Raw genomic sequence first — 18,354 nt, 5'->3', positions numbered from 1 at the left:
AGAACCTCTAATGTTTTGAAAAAAATGCGAGAGTTCAAAAGCATGATGCATAAAGAGATTTTAAAAGCAAKGATTAGAAGGAAAAATCATTTTGTATCTCAAAAATTAGACTTCTCATGTTTTGCTTTTCTTCCTGCATCATGCACTTTTGCATGATTAGTAGAACTGCATCACTAGTAGAACTGACTTCTTAATAAACATATCAGCTTGTCAAAAGCCAAGGAAAACTTGCTTATAGGAGGCTAACAMACATTAGTGTATCAGTCTTAAGAGACATGGATAAGCCTGTGCTTTTAGCCGTACAGGCACTTTACCATACACTTCATCTTTCCAGATCAATCATTCATGCTTAAATACCAGAATAGATCAATTCTTGTTCCCTTTATTTTGTATAATATTGTGTCATGGGAGTGTCTATATTCATGGCTTAATTGACCTGAACTATAGAAATACAATTCCTAACCTTCTTTATCCACTAACTCTACTTTTCGGGATGCTGAGCATCATTTTCTTCTCCTTCATTTTTCCACTCAAATCTACCTTGCAACAGGAATGCAGACAGAGATCTCTGAAACTGCATAAAAAAAATTCAACAGGAAAACTTGCTCCTATGTGAAAATTTTCTATCATGATCACACTTGCCTTCAAGCTAAGATGCAACCTTGTACTTTKCTGCTCAGACAATGCTAACTGTAGCAGAATCACAGAAAGGAAACGAGTTTAAGTCATGAAGCAATTCTGAATTGCATTGATTACAGTGATCAGTCTATCACTTTAATGTCACCTAAGCTAGCATTTAATAAGGCGACATGCATGTGACAGCCCATTGATCCTTAACACTAGAGCTCAGAGAAGTCTATTTGCAAAAGGAAAAGTACTTTAATTAGAAATAGAGCATCATTTCCCTTTTTCTCTGTTAGCTCTTCAGCAACCACAGATCAAACACATGATGGGAGGGGATGCAGAATCTGCTARCACATTAAAAAAATTTCCATAATTTATCATTCAAAAGTGTACAAGTGAGCAATTGGGAGGGGGAAATCAGAGGCACGTATGATCTGCATGATGGTACTCCAACTCACCAAGAAAGTTCCAAAAAGGAATGCTTTACTYCTTAGTGGAGTCTGGACTGAAGTCAAGGAACAGGTTCATTCCTGCTTCATTACTGCAGTTTTACTAGAGAAAAACTACTAAAAATAATATACTGTAGCATATACAGATTGTATTTGTTAGTACTACATATGGAAGTTACCTCTACGGCTTTTCTTTTTTAAAGGTACCTTCCAATTATAAACACAAATTTCCAAAGAGTTATAGTTGTTATCATAGTAAGACATGTCAACTCTCCACATGTCTAGCAGGAGGCTGTTAAGGTAGATGCACAAGCCAACACAGAGTTAACTGTGGTTTGCTCCCTCCTCCTTTGTCAGCCTAGGAGCCCTTCCATATGCTGTGTTCCATTTATTATTTCTTCATTGCATCAGGAGGGAAATATTCACACTGAGCCATAGGGATTAAAAACTGAAGCTCCAGAGAAGCCAGATCACATCCGTCCTATCCAGCTGTTTTCAATTCCAACTGCTCACACCTGCTTTTATTTATTATTCCTTGGCTAGACAAGACTCTTTTCAATCTTTAAAAGTTTTCTTAAGAAAAAAAACACAAAGGAAAATTTAATCCTTTTCCTTTTACCTCTTTGCAACAGCCCACCAAGATGACACTAAAACAAAGCTACCAACACGGTAACAATCTGACCTAACAGGAAGCCACCTGAATGCTGAGGCTGGACAGCTCCCCCATCTCCCACAATGGTGAGGACACCTCAAAAGCAGGGGGGGCGGGGAGCAAATTACAGTTGCAAAAGTCTGCTATTAGCAAAGMCTCTTAACTGCAGTTACTCCTACATATTCAAACTGTCATGTTCTTAATTTATGCTGCAAATGGACTCAAGAGATATGGGTGATAGTGACTTAACATGCTCAAATTCATGTTCTTCCTCATGCTGCAGGGATTTCTACTTTTACTTATTCTAGGCTATCACTCCCCAAGGCCTGCTTGTTGGTAGGCCAACCCAATTGCCTGCGTATTCTCTGTCCAGAGGTTATGCTGCCTTAGCGGTTGGTTATCTTTCATTATTAAGTAATCTTTCAGATAGGGATTTTTATTCTTTTCACTGTCCTCTCCAGCACTGCAGTTTTTCCAGGCCCAAAGTTATTTCTCATTAATCACTCACCAGTTAAGTACACTAGTGCTCCTACCCTTTCAGGTCTGTTAAAAAGTCAAGCCTATTACCTTTAGGATATAAGGTACTTTGCCTGTCTCTACGATATGTCATCCCTGAAATTCACTCTTTAAAATATTAATGTATTCCGAGCAGGTTTTCTTACCACTTGGGAGGCTGCCTCAGCATTTTGCACGACTCCTACTGTGTTTGTCTACACAAATTCTAATGCAACCCTGTAACACAACATCCTGAATCGATGGAAAGGAGAAACAAGGCAATTCACTCTCTGTAAAGAGATCTGTGAACAACTGTGTAGATTAGATATATCTGTACCTGCAGTGTTAACTCCTGTCTTTCTCTGACTGCTGTTCCTAGGCTGTCCAAAACATAGCACATGCTGCCCTTCTGAATAGTCTAAGTTTTTCTTGGGAAAGGTAACATTATGAATAGAAAAAATAAATTAAAAAACCCACACATACCACCATTACCTGCAAGATTAAAGAATACAGTACCATAGTTTTCAGGTGCCATCATAAATTCACTACACTAGCATTTCACAATAACATTTTCCTTGGGAAGCTTCCAGTTATGATTCTTGTTCTTTTTCTCAGGTAACTGTCTGCAAACTACTCAAGTGCCATTCCACCTGTGAGCACTTCCCTTCGGCACCCTTACTTTGGAAGGATATCTTYTGAAGAAAGAGGGAGTATATCAGCTAGCCACAACCAGTGAAGACCTATTCTAAAATGCAAGAGACTACTGTTCTCTTCCGATTCTGCAAATGACTCCATGATTTGGATCTACAGGTAGTGATTCACTTCCAGTGTTGATCCAATGTGCAGATGGACCACTCAAGACCTCTTACAAWTGATTTCATTGCTGTATAGACTTCTTTTTCATATCTGCCAAGTATGGTATGTCTTCCTATATCAGAAGGTACAGGCATTCAACTTCAGAAAAGAACAGAAATTCTTGCATGAAAACACTGAAATGCAAAGGATTACATCATCTGCAATAATAAAGTACATTAGGAGCTTAGCTTCTGAGTACATTTGCTTTCAAAGGCAACTCTACCCCACGATTTCTAATTGAAATAAAGGACACTCCATAACCACAGCACTGAGTTCATACCTGAGCTGATTCATTAAAACCTTGAGAACATGTGATRAAATGCACCTAGAGTAGCCATAATACTCAATTGCTTTTAGGACTACCTGGTTTTTGCAAGAATAACATACTCTGGCTAGACAGAGTTCAAATCAGTAACCCATGATACCCTGTTTAAAATGCTACTTGTAGTAGCATCAAGTGTCTATTCAAATGTAAAAAGTTAATTGACTCCATATGTATTGGCCTAATGACTGATTAAACGACTAATCACGGAAGTCTTAATTAAAATCATTTTTCTGCACAGAAGAGGATGCAGGGAGGAAGGCATTCATTARTGTGCTACAGTATGTCAGATTCCATTTGTGCCATTTACTAACAGCCGTAAACGAGTAATTATGCACAAGGTCATTCTATAAACTTTCTTCATACATCAGCAGCCTGATTGGAGTGGGCCTCGGTGCTTGACTAGGTTCTGCATGGGGCTGCATTTTCCAATCACAAAACAGGTAATTAATATTGCCTAAAATAAGTAATAAGAGAGGTTGCCATTTCCTCCTCTATCTTCCCACCAGCCAATCCAGTCAAGGATTTATATAGAACTTTAATGCGTTGTCGGGTAAAGTCCTATGCCTGACATTAAATAAAGCCTGTCCTCAGCAGCTGACAATCTAATATTCTTCACGCACTGACAGTGATCACTTGCACATTATGAAATTCTGTAATGCGCAAAAAAAATTTTTGCACAAGTCAGCCAGGCTATTAAAAAAATAAATTCTCAAGAGAAATGTCAGTATAAAAATGAAAAGATGATTTTTAGATTTTATGGGCCAGTCATGTGACTGCCTTGATGCTTAGTGACCTTTGCTATGGAAAAATAACAAGCTGCCTCTGCCTCAACAGCTGAGTCCAACCTATTTAAAACAATGTATTAATGTAAGTTGCAGAAAAGAAAGATATGCCTTAAGCATTAACTAAACCAAATTTCCACTTGCATGTTACTCGCACCTAGGATGTTGTCACCTGTGATGCTTTATCACCTGTGATGTTTTTAACAAAACATGGCACAGCTGCATTGCTTGATATGCAAATGAAAACGAGCAGTTCAAAGTATAAACTGCAATACAGAAATGCATCATCTCCTCTGACTGCTCCACCAAGGTTTCTTGCAAACCTTACTTGCAGCCCCAGTAAAAGTTTGTTATATCACTAGTCACAGTTACTCTGTACATCACAGGTGACAAGACGGTATCTTGTGTAGGAAATGTTCGATTAAACTAATGCAAAGTAAAGCTAATCTTAAGGAAACAAAGAAGTTGATACAACCATGTTGCTGCCATCACAGCGTCCATTGGTGCGAACATGACTTTTCTTCAGAGCTCTGAAATCAGGTGTGCACCACGTGTGTGAACTGCAACCGCAGAAGTAGTCCCAAGCTGCCGTTCTAARATAAGCACAACCACCTTTTAATTCATTTTTAAACGCTGACTTGACATTAAGTCATGCAAGCTGGGAGACAAACACATGTGAAGAATTAATCGGCTTCATTCAAATCTTAAACAAATAGAATTTTAATTACTTTGGATTAGTTAGAATGCAAAACTTAGTCAAATGATGCAACTTACTGTGTAACTRAACAAACCAAAAGTGAAGACAACACACACACTTCCCATGAATGTCAGCATCACATAAGGTCATTTGACTAACAGAGGGAATGGAATTAACTGTTTAATAGATTTAGAATTAAATGCAGCTATTCTACAACTCTTATTGAATGTAAAGGCAGCTATCAAGAACACAATGTGCCTTTTTCTGGATTTAAAGAGAAGCTGAGTTTAAAACAACACCAAGCAAACCAAAACAGCCTTAACCAGCATATATTTTTCAGAACCTGAAGGTATTTTTTAAGGAGTAATTCAGCACAATCCGCACCACCTTGCTAATGCAAATGAACACTATTGCACAACTACCTAAATTACAGGGTGGTGTGCCACTCAATCTTCACAGAAATGTAGGAGTTCCTGTTTCAATCATTTCTTTTGTTTGAAGTACACCAGAGCGCGGAGTGGCTGCTACTGTGGGCAGAGATTGATTTTTTAGGTGAAGCTAATAAATTACTTCATGACTTACTGTAGGATGGAGGAATTACTAGACAGTGGTGAGATCARTGTGCAAGACAGTTGCAGGTACATTTAGTGACCTATTTGTCTGAAACTTCAGCACTTTCTTACACATACATTGATTACATAGGTTATTCATTGTCTTTCATAGTATAAAAAAAATAAACCAAAGAGAAGCATTTCAAGTATTTCGTGCCGTCCTTCACAGCACAAAGACACATGCCCCTAGCATCACACTATGGGAGTACAATTCTAGCTTAACTGAAAGATCACTTTCTCACACACTTAAATTACTTTAAGTTTTATTTCTTGAATTTTTTTAAAAAATTAAACTTATCCCATGCCCAAAGGCAGAAACCACAGAAGAGAGACCTTCTTATGTGAARGTATCTCCACTAGATGTTGGTGTCCAGGCATTTGCAAAACACAAGGCCACTTAACAGGATGGACAAGCCAGCTTCACACCAAGGAGTTGGGATACAGCCCCAAGCAGAGCTGTTTTTAAAAAAAATAAAGAATCTACATCAAATTCCTGGCCATACTGCAAAAAACAAAGCAGACAGCTGTTGCATGTAGTGAGTAAARTATTTTTAAAGTGCTGTATATAATTAGGTCCCTCAAATTGCTTTTGTTAGCCAGTGTACATTGGCCTGTTCACTGTGAGAAAAMAACAAGTTCTCCTGTTGGTTAAAGATGACAAATCTTATTCACTACAGAAGCTACTTCAAATCATAATGGGGCCAGCGCTATTTAGGCACTGATGTCACTCTCCAACTCACAGCATTCAGAGTAATTTTCATTATAACTATTTTATGCTTTACTTTGAACTAAAGAAAATGCTGAAGAATTAGTCATTGTGGCAGATTTCCTCAAATYGGTATTTAAAAACACCTGTAACTTTCTGCATAGTAAATAAAGCAAACAGGAAAGTTCTCAGTAAGCAGGATATGGTAAATGTCACTTTTCACTACAACCCCAATAAAGAAAAAGGTAAACATTATACCTTAGCTTTACTGTTGACAGCTCTGCCATCTGTTTCAGAGGATATCTCCATATTCATTTGTTGGTAAGAAATGCAAATTAGATATCCCTTCATCTTCTATTTGTTTTGTACAGTGAGCATAATTTTTGCATGAACGTCCAACTGTGTTTCTATCCTCTTTGTGTCACTGAAACCTCATTTATCACTCATTCTTCTCCAAATGAAAAGATCTATAATGAGGAGTCTTTCTGTCATTGCCCAGCTCCTCTGAGTCAGGAAATTTCATTTCCCCCTAATATTGGCTGCTCTAGCTGCAATTTTGTTTACTGTTGTCTCATTCTACAGCCTTAATACAAGCACATCTGTGGCTGGATCATGGAAAAGACTTCAGCGCTGCACATGGATTTCATGGTTATGAAGTCAAAAGTCTTGTTTCTACATTTTTGAAAGGTTTGAAATAAAAAGGAAGGTTATTCACTCTACTCAAATTACAATTTAAAGCCCATTATTTAAATATTATTTTTCCAATTAGTCATTTAACAAGAATAACTGTATCATGCTACTGAATATAGAAAGCAGGCTGGGAAGTCTAAATTGCACATGCACTCTCTCCTAGAAAGCAGTTTAAGATATACACAATTATTCAAACATATTTAATTCAGATCAAAGTAACCTTAAGAAAAAATCTGTTGCTTTGAGGAAATTGGACTGTTCAGAGGTGGGGGAAAAAGCATTTGTACTTTTCTTTTCAACACACATATGAAGCAATTTACATATGTTGAGCCAAAATTGCCTTTGGTACRAGTCCAGAACTCAATTGTACCAGGAAAGATCACCTCAGTCTAAGTGGAAGATGTCATGGTWTCTTGGAGAGAAGAAAAAAAAAAGCTAGCATTTGCATTTCTGTAAATAGATATCCCAACATTTGCAAGTTCACACATGAAACTACTTTTTGTTATAACACAGTAAAGAAAATTGCTCAATGTTTTGGACAAAGTGTAAGTTTTGACATTCCAGGCACAAATGAAGCTTACATTTAGCTTCTGAAGAAACAAGCAGAGCCTTCCACTTTTAAATATGAACCAAGAAACAAAAATTAGTGTGGCAATAACCAGCAAAGGTCTCATTGGCTTGCCTGAAGAAAGTCTTCCAATTATCGGATTAGAAGGCAAGGAAGTATGAATGACACAAGCAGAAGTAGAGCTCGAAACTGCTTACACAGTCTCCTATTCAGTATGGCACATTCATTCTTTTTCTGCCTTTTTTCCCTACAACATTCTAATTACGCTGGGTTCAATATCTGAAGACTATTAACAGCTAAATGGATCAGTCAGAACTAACTCTTAGTATTTCAAATACAAGTCTCCCATTTCTCCTATCCCTCACTGGTAACATAGCATAAACACATACTAAAAACATACAACAGACACCTATTTACAAGGCTTAAAAGCTCCAGTTTTGCATGCTTCCAGCAAAGTAAAATCCAAATCATATAAATCAGAGCATTGCTTCTTAAATTCTCCTTTCATGTCAAATTTAATCACAACAATTATAATTTGATCAACAAAATAATGGTCACACTGCCATCTTGGAGGCATGAGCACCACCAGGACAAGTCCTTCTGGAACAGCTACCAAAGGCAGGACAGCTTGACCTCCTGACAAGTGAAATGTCAATTTTCATTTTACAACCAACTCAATTACAGCACACTAATCACCTCCATAGGACATCAAGGAGGCAGTGGTGAGAGGACCAGCAAAGGGAAGGAAAGTCAGCAACCCAGAGTAACGACAAAGCACATGCCTACAATTGCAGATATGAGACTTATTAACAAGACACAAACAATTATTAGCTGCTTACGTTAGACCGAGTTCTATCTTCCTCATTTAATTGAATTAAATACAAGAGTTATTGGTCCTAAGAGATATAGATACTTCTCATTTAAAGGGGACCAGATAAACGGCATTAGTCTTTAATGTGAGAATTCACCAAGAAGCTTTGTTCATTAAGGGAAAAAGGGTAAAAGAAAAGGGAAAAGAAAAACAGGATTTTAGGACATTCATGTCAGGGTGACTGGTATCACTCAGACTTGCACAAGCTGCCAGTTCAAGGACACCAGGTACTCACAGCTCTTTCTCAGCACCTCACAAGACACACGGTCTCACAGAACCCCACATCAAACTTCTGTTCTAATTTTGTCTATTGGGTTTGTGACCTTACCCTGCAATCAGGCTGTACTACCTAGGAAACCTTCTCTAGTGCTTTAAGAAATGTGACTAACATCTGCCAAATGTTTGTTCTGTGAGTCTCCCTATTAGGGGGCATTCTGCTATTTAAGGCTTGTTTTCAAGTCAGGTTTGTACATTTTGTACTGCACCTTAGACAGAATTACCAGCACTTTCTGTTCCAAGACTATTTCGCACTTTGGATTTTTTTCTACTACCTTAATAGAACACTGACATTTGTTTTACAGAGAGCTCTGATTTATGAGCTACCATCTCAATTTACTTCAGAAAAAGGTTTTGCCAGCAGACCTCTTGAACTGGGTACACAGCAAAAATCAACTTACTAATCACACTTATTTGGGGATCTATTCAGAGAGATTATCTCTATGAATGAGCATAGGCGTCCTTCTCTAGCCACCCAATATTTACAAAGGGAAGATGATTTTTATGATGCTTCAGTAGTACTCCCAGAACTATTACTGCAAACGGAACCAACTGTTGTTAGGTAAAATTTCTTTCTTCCCAGTATTGCTTAACTGGTTTGTTTTTTTCCTTATAAATTACGCCTGCAAAGTTGACAACATTCTAAAACAGGTAATTTATTGATTCAAGTCCACTTTTTTTAAGCACACATATATACCTGCAGACACATGTAGACACATTCACAATAGTTAGGTGACTTTATCTTGAAATGCTGCTTTCAAAAAAATTACAGTGAATGTTATAAAACAGTGTTCAAATTATCCTATAGCAAAAATAAGCCATGCAGAGCTAGACTACCAGATTTTTTTTTTTAAATAAGGAAAATACTCTGCATGTTTCCAATTGCAAAATCCAAACTTCCCTAACGCAAAACACAGGAAACTGATTTAATAGTTAGTTTGCTTTCACTGCTGGCTGAAGGACATGAAACCATGAAGACACAGATTGAAATCAACTGTTAATTTAGAAAAATATGTTCCATTGTTATCTTGCAAAAGCTTTAATTAATACAAAAAAATCAACAGAATGACAAAGCAAGGCAGTAGTTTAATTTGACCAAGAGGCCTCTGTATTAGTCTTATGTTGTTGAGCCTGAGTTTTCTTGCTACAGGATAAAGACTTTATTCAACAAACTTCGGCATTTTAGGTCTTAGAAAGGTAAGCAAAAACAACCATCACTAGCCCAAGTGTAATTGTAGTGTGGGTCAACAGAACCCCAAAAAACTGATCGAGGCACTAAATCCTGAAATCTGAGAAAGTCAACAGCCCTGTCAAGGAGAACCCTGAGAACTCCCACTTCCAGCAATGCATTGTTATTACTATTCTTTATCATCTTTATGCGGTCAGAACACTTTATTCTGCTGTTTCAAGAATAAGAATTTTTTTTTTTTGAAAAAGAAAATAGGCCATTTTCTTACAGTGATAGCTATAGAAAGTTGCTATTTTTTAACCACAAAATTAGCTTCTTCCTGTGTATAGCAGCTTCAATGTATTGGAGAGTTCTCATGAGAAATGAGTCTCATCCATATTAAAGAATCTTGTGAAAACAGACTTTGCTGTGAGAGCAAGGGTCCATCATAAGCATTAAAACTATAATCACTTATTAAAAGTAATAACTTATTACTTATTGAACATAAGTACTCTGTATTTAAAATATTTACCCAGGCAGCATTTTAGGACATTGTGTATTACAAACAAAATGTTATTGCATAATCATTAACTCTCCATCATATAGGCTTCCAATGTAAACACGGCCACAAATCACAGCTGAATGCAATGAAGATTCTAGTAAAATAATGTGCACTTAGTTTTATGGACAGAACCGAAGCCCATTAAGGTTACAGGACAGATTTCCACTGGCTGTAACATTGCTCAGATTAGGACCAATGTTCTGAGAAAATGCTAAAAAAAAAAGCCACTGCCAAAAAAGTCACCACCATTATTTTATACTACAAAAAGCATGATTAGGAGAACTCACCTGCCCCTAAACACTTAGAACATCTGGGGTCAGAACAGAGAATCTCTCGACACCTCCACTTGATGTCACACTGTATTACAGTGTTACACCGAACAATCATTTGCCAGACACTTTTAGATAAAATTTCCTAAACATCAAAGAATAATGGAACTATTACAGACATCTTAAAAACTATACTACCTTTCTTGAATATGAGGAAGAAAGAAGGCACTTCCAACTCTTGTTTTCCTTTATTCTAAATATAATGTAAGGTTATCTCTAAAAATAGAGACTTTTTCCCCAATGCTCTCAAATCTGATTTGCAATAAATTCTTTGAAACATATAAGCTGCAGCCAGTCAGACAATAACAGTTCCGCAATTATCAGCACCTGCATTACAATTCAATGGATTTAAATTACTAAGGGACCATGCTGATACCCTACTGACAACAATTAGCATAAAAATGTTCTACGGTTTAAAGCTGTGGGTGGGAATTACAAAAGGTTAACAGACTAAATATAAAAATCTTTCTGAATATAAAATCAATGTGCTTTGTTACCAAAATCTGGGTACTGTAATTTAACCAAAATAGGGTTTAGAGTATCTGGCAATCATCCATGCATGTGAGCCTGACTTTTCTTTTAAGCGAAATGTAGAGCAGCCAATTTGAAAGTTTAAACAAAACAAAAACTTCTAAAAATGCAAGTGCCTATTAAACTTGTAAATTGCTTGAGTTCAATACTTAAATGACAACTCCCCTCAGGACTGAAAATGCTTTCATGTGGTTAAAAATCCCGAACTTTTTTACTGAACGATTTGTAGATAGAAATAAAGTTCAGTGGGCAAAATAAAGGTAGCATTTTCTGTATTTCACTCACTTATAATACTAGTTTTCTCACAGGTTAGTTCTACATCACAACAGCATACACTTTCAGAAGTGGCTTCTACTCTTGGATAGCTACCAGGAAAAATCATAAGTCTGTTTTTAGTAACACTTGGCACTCCACCTTTGATTTATATTGAAGTTACATGAAAAGATGAAAAAAGGGAAATTAAGTTTTGTTCAATGACATTACTAAATGAAAATGTTGAAATTTATGAAAGCATCAAGTAGAATGGACATCAGCAAGATGTACCTTCAGTAAAATAATACAAACATAATAGCAGTCCAAATTTCTATCAGAGTTGTCTTTTTTGACATGATACATTTGATAAACTGGTCATGCAGGAAATCTTGATCTAGACAGGCTCAAAGTAAAAACTTTGATTAAAAAAATAAAGCCTCAATCCATCTTGCAGGGTAACTATTTATCATTAACAATTAACAATTCTCATTAAGTAACAAAAAATTGTTACATGGCAAACATATTGTAGATTATAGAAGTAGCAATAAAGCAAAGCAGTTAAAATCTAACTGTACTAATCTCTTAACTCCAAAGTGATGCCTCATTAAATTGAGTTAATGTGGATGTGCTTGAGACACACCAAGACTCCTTTTATCACAATTAGTGCCACATCTCCAGCACTGCTTGTCACTCTAATTGAATCAGCATGTTTAGGACTAGCCCAGGGTTTCTAATTGCAAAATCAGCAAACATGTTAATCATCACTTTACAGCCCCATTGTTGCAGTGAAACGAGATTACAGATGTCTATTAAAGGTCACAAACGGSATCCTCTCACAGGTTGATTTCAATACAGAGACAAGATGCATAAAGTGGTACTAAGAAGACACTACTCCTTATTACATTTCAGATATATGAATGTGTGGAAGGTGGGGGAGGAGAGGTGGAGTGATAGTACGGTGGGAGACGCAGGAGATCCACCGTGGAAAAACATTAAGTCTCTCAATTCAAGAACTGTCATTACCCAGAAACTGCTGCCAGTGGAAGCGTGGTTAGAGACACTCCACAGTAACAGGGAAGTAGTTTGAAACATTATAGGGAAGGTTAATACATATCTTGAACTTCCCAGGTTGATACAAAATGCCGTCACTTAACTGCTGCACACACCAGTTTCTCAGCCCTGATAAAAAAGCTAGAGGCAGGTATGTTTTACCTGACAGACATTTAGAACATATCTCCCTTTAAAAATACATATTCATTCCTTTCCATGATGCCCACTAGAATAAACTTCAGCTTCTTCAAAAACTTTCTATTCAAACTATGAAGAAAGTAGCAGGCAATTTTCACTTTTCCAAATAGTATATTTGAAATTTTTAAAGGGAAAATCCAAGCTATCCTCCCTGAAATACTTACCTGATTTTACACAGAGGTACTGTGGATAACCTTGAGTATCATACAAATGCATAAAAGAAAAAAAAGCCCTGAATGAATCRTAACTATAAAAAGGAATATCATCCTTTCTTAATACAGAATTTAAATGATTGCACTGCAGAGGAAAAAGAAAATTAAAATTAACTATCCAAAGCAAAGGGCAAAATGAATTTTGTCTCTTCAAATACATTCCTACAGCAATCTGAAGAGAATGCTTCTATGATTATGTAGAGATTTCCTCAAAATCTATTCCTTATTGTTCAGCTCACAGTGCCAGGAAAAAAAAAAGGAAAAAAGAAAAAAGAAAACTAAAAGAGAAAAGAAGGGCCTGTTAAAGTTAACATCTGCTAGCTAATCATGAAACGGAGACCCAACAACACATTTTATAGGATCTGAACATGGCCGTGTATTTTTATCATTACAACTTTGATTGGATTAAAGCACTTTTCTGTGAAAAACTTCCTCATGAAACCAACAAAAATTATTTTTATAGAAAATGCTCGTGACAAACATTTTCATCCTGGAATCTGAAAGTATGGACTAGCACTACAAGAATTTGTAAAATGTAACCATAAAAGGTAAAAGATATTCTTGTGATTTATTTTTTTGATCAAGTTCTTCATTTTTTGAGTCCTAGCAACCCTGCAGAAGATATTTCTGACAGCCAAATAACTGTAAAACATGGTTGAACAGGTCTCTTCTTCTGAGCTCTGCACCTTAACATTTGCTGAATGACACCAAAGGCACATATACATAGTCTGCATCTCTGGCTTCCCGTATCTATTCATAATAGCAGTTAAAAGCTTAAACATGTAGCAAAACACAGTATCACACTTGATACCTTGTTCTGCTTCTACATTTAACATGAACAGTTAGCTCCCTAACTCCAGCAAACATCTTACTCATCTTTTTTGCTCCTRTAATTTTATGTATTCTAGAATTGAGTACCCTGAGGATGCTAAACACAATAACCTGATCATATTAATCAGGGGGACAACCAAATCATTATGTCAAATAACTAGAGGGCACAATGAATATATGTACCAGCAGGGTAGCCAACTGAGTTACAGGCCATCAGAGATGACATCTAAACAATAGATTATAGTGCCCCAGCCATTGAATACGTAATTTCTCCACTGCCCCTTTAAACACAAATACACACCGATTGCAAATTTGCACTGCAACACAGCTCCATTAGAAAGCAGGGATTATTTCAGAGGATTTTCAATAGCGAAGTGGGTGGTCCTCAAGGCTCTTTATAAACACCCTTTCCAACATGTGTGAAATATTGAATGGGAGACCACACAACAAGGAAGTATTATGCAGCACTACTCAGTATGGCCTGTAAAAGGGTGAGGAGAGGATCAGACATTTCTCGTCCAATCGTTGCAGTTGGGTACTATTATATGAGGTGCTTCAATTCCTCTATTACATGGTATTAAATGCAAGCAATGAATAACTGCTTTGTCATGTGCAGAATCATGCCTTTTTTTTTAAGAATATAAAGATTATCAAAGTGAGGCAAGCTCAAATGTAAAAAGTTGCAGTGATTAAATTTGGGCTGCATCCTCTTTATACAAAATAAGCAGTTTAGAAATTACTAATGATGCAAAGCTAAATACAAAAAAAAAACCCCAAACTGTTGAATTTGGTCACACCTTACCTTTCTAGGAAGCTCAAAGTTTGTGTACATCATGATGTATGGATAAATTGTATGATTACATGTTGCTTTTCCAGGGGATCCTTCCCTACTGAAAATGGAGTAATCAGGAGACAGTTCACAGTGTCAACTAACACCTTTGTGGTTCAGTACCTGGGGGACTTAAGACCCATAAATTCTATGGGTACTTGCTKACAGTACAGAGAAGGTCAGAATCAGGAACACTGTATTCAGCTTCAAATGTCAGAAAACAGCATATTATTGTGATTGCAGATTATTCACTTTTTCCTGCTGATCTTTCACTGAGATTTGCATAAAAAGAACATCTTGAAGCATACAGCTGGCACTGAAAATTAGTGTGAATCACTCCCTTATTCTAGAAAGAATGCAATGCTGAAACTGATAARAAATTGATCAGAATAGTCAATGCATAGGCAAAATACCCACACCCCAAAGTAACAAATACCATCTATCACCACTTGCTATCTCCAGTACTAAATCCTGTTGTCATCATTTAACAATGCGTTCAGTGTCAGAAGAACTAAGAAACTAGAGAAGAAAAATACTAAACACCTAAAGTTGCAGTTGTGGCTTTTTGTGCAATAACAGCAGTGTACAAAATAAAGTGCTACTATAATTGGTCTGAACTGGTTTGAAACCAGTTTGAATTCAAGATAGGTTTAGCAGCTAAAATTCTGACACTTTATTCGCACCTGTAGCAATTAAGAGAAGCAAGCTCAAAAGAAAGATGGAAGCAGTTACTTGGAAGTTACCCACTGATACCCCTTGCTTTGGTCTATTCCTTCCATTACTATTTAGAGCATCTTCTGCAGTTCTTCCTATGATACCAGTACTGCTTGCAAGTCTAACATGCACCAGCCTTCAGATGCCGCTGGCAAACCTTTTAAATATTAGCATTTGGGTTTAAAAAACCTACTGTAACTATATATTTTAAAAGCAATGAAATTGTAGAGGCCTTTTCTACATAAACACCAGATAGTATTCAGTTCTTTACTGCTTTTTCTGTAAGGAACTGCAGCCCCTAACAGCTAAGAAAAAAGGAGAAAAATAACAAAATATGTCACCTTTCACAATGACTCCTTATCACTACCTGTAAAGGAATTTGCTCACATTCAGCCAGTTCTCATGATTGCCTGCTATTAATGTCACTCATTCTCATAAGTAATTAAGCCACCTCTTACTTTGATTTGCCTTTGCCTGACACATTTCCTTGTCTAATCCTCATTTCCAGATGGCATAAGGATGAGAGATAAGTGTTCCTAAAAGATGCTTAGCAATGCAACACGTGCAAGGTTTTGAAATGCTGACATGCACATAAACATTATCTACACATCACATGATTATGCACAGAAACAAAGACGTGAAGAACCAGAGTGACATAGGGGCCTCCAGAATAATAATAAAAAAGCTACCAGCTAGTAAACAATTTATTTATTTATTTTCAAAAGGGGGTGGGAAGGGAAGGAGGAAAAAACAGAGCAAAGGAGAAGGGAAAGGGGAAAAAAAGCTCTTGGTGATGGGACAGAAGCAGAGTATCTTCCTCTCCTTCCTCCCCAGTTAAAGATGGGACAGGAAATCTTGATAAAGAAACAACTAAGGAAACGATCCTAGAGGATAATGTTTCACTGTCATATTTTAATACAAGAGTACACACAATCTGACAGATTTTATCTTACTTTCAACCTGCATTTCAAAGGAGACCAAAACAGCAATTTTGCTGGCACTTCAATACTCCTTATAAACACAAGCTTCCTCCTTGGTTAGGTTTTTCACGAGTTTAATTCTGCTAAGCACCCTTATCACAAGCTTATTTTACTGAGAAGGCCTTTCATTTACTTCTTTTCTAGCGAGAAAATCAAGTGAAGCCCTGAGACACTGATCTGACTATTAGGTTGAATCAAGAAAACATACGACTGTTGCTCTCACAGCAAGACAACCTATTATAATGTGCATTTTTGCAGAAAATCCTTAGCATAAAGAAGTCGTATACTATGAGTACACAGAAAAGAGTACACTAGAGAATAAGATTTCTTTGAATTACTGAGTTTTATTCATACATGAATATTGCTAGTTAATCTTCTTGTCACATTATTATCATGCTTCAGAGCTATATATCAGCTAAAGATCATAAAAAGCCACTACAGAATATTTAAGCGCTTGGAATATGTATTAAGAGTTGGGTAGCAAATTTCCACGGCACTGCTAAGATGCAGTAACTTTCAAAAGCTAATAGGTTTGTCACTAATGTAATCATCAGTGATGCTATCCACAAGAACCAAAATAATACTTTAGCTCAATATTTATTAGTGCAGCATCTCATTCACAATCTTTGTCAGCAATAGTGTTACCTATTTTTGTATTTATTACCCTGAAATTTAAATGAAAACTCTGTAATGAAGATTCACTATATCTACAAATTCCATGTTATCCACTAGCATGCAGTATAATTCYGAGTAGCTGAAGCACCAATAATGTAAGTTGCATGATAACAGAAACTATGAGTCTTTCAAACAGGTAATAAAACCCAAAGGGATTCCAGGGGGAAGGAAAAACCTGCAGGTGAGAAGAGCCCATACGGCCAGCCACCTGTTTACTGCAGCTAACAGGCGTATCAAACAGCAGGCCTTCCTCTGGGAAGAAAGACAAACCAAGCAGAGCCAACACACACAACGAAGCAGCAACAGGGACAGAATGGAACACAGCATCTGCCTACTGGGACTAACACAGCAGCCAGAAAGGAGAAATCACAGAAAGGGAGCACTTGCAGGAAAATAAATGCTTCACTTTATTAACCTCTCCAAGTTTCATTTACATTGCTATGCTTTCTTCCGTTCTCARACGTGTGCACATACAAAACACTAAAACCAAACAGCACAGCAGGTCATCACTGGACATTTTTCAGCGACAGCTTTCAGTGGCACTGTTTTGTTAGATATTTCCCAGCACTTGATTATAATTTCTACATTTTCATTTCCCGACWTTTTTCCTCAATGTGAAATTAGCTTTAAGGTTATACAGTGGATAAAYCTGGATGTTGTCATTATCAGACTCATCTGTTGATATTATTTCAACTACCTTTTTTTTATATAAATTATTCTAAAACTACCTTGACCATTTTGCTTGCAGTATTCTGTCAGGAAGGTACTGAAAGATACTGCAGACAAAAAGATTAACAGATCAGTCAAAATCTGATGAATATTAAGTGAAAACATGATATTAAGGCAAGTTATAATTATTGATATAATTGCTAGTTATTTGTAATATGTCAAAATTGACCACTACTCAAGACAACAAGTAGGCTATTCTGCATTCCTAAGTTCATGAATACTCTCAACATATGTTATCTGTCAGCTTCCCAGATTAAAGTAGTAACTACGTACACTGCAAATTGTCAGAGAATGCAAGAGCCAAAGATAATCAAGAYCTAAGAAAGCATTCTTCACAGGAAATTAGAAAGCACAGTAACATTTACATTATGAGCACTCCCAGGAATGAAGCTCTAGCTCTAGGAGCAACATGCTAGAAGAGCTGGCATTTGCAGATTGCATTCACCTGAAAGATCATCACAGACACGACTTTTTAGAACACATCCTAAACATTGCTTRGTCTTTCACAACTCTGTGGTAATAAGTTAAAAAATACTAAACTACTAGATAGCATTCAGCAAGAATACATACAATTTTATTGTTTTATATTTTAAAATATTTCACAAACAGCACATGTTGAGTGAACATTATGTGAAAAACAAAATACGGCAACTTGATATAATATAAATGTGAAACAAATGAACGGATTCTGTT

At 36.6% G+C, this 18,354-nt stretch overlaps 1 long non-coding RNA gene across 3 annotated transcripts in view; it reads right to left on the bottom strand.

Annotated features, from left to right (window-relative positions):
• LOC112957381 overlaps positions 1-18,354 on the bottom strand; it is a 63,117-nt gene that overhangs the window by 42,008 nt on the left and 2,755 nt on the right. The window contains exon 5 of one of the 3 annotated variants that reach the window (XR_003251215.1): positions 4,726-4,775. The exons of 1 other annotated variant lie outside the window; for it this stretch is intronic. This is a non-coding gene — a long non-coding RNA (uncharacterized LOC112957381). Of the gene's footprint in view, positions 1-4,725; positions 4,776-17,378; positions 18,107-18,354 lie in introns of those variants that run through there. One more of the 3 variants, XR_003251216.1, reaches the window with a different exon arrangement.

This window comes from Nothoprocta perdicaria, unplaced genomic scaffold (assembly GCF_003342845.1).
Source record: "Nothoprocta perdicaria isolate Ctin4 unplaced genomic scaffold, notPer1 scaffold_72, whole genome shotgun sequence".
Classification (NCBI taxonomy): Eukaryota; Metazoa; Chordata; class Aves; order Tinamiformes; family Tinamidae; genus Nothoprocta; species Nothoprocta perdicaria.
Note: the sequence above shows the minus strand (reverse complement) of the source record. Positions and strands in the feature narration are given on the sequence as shown.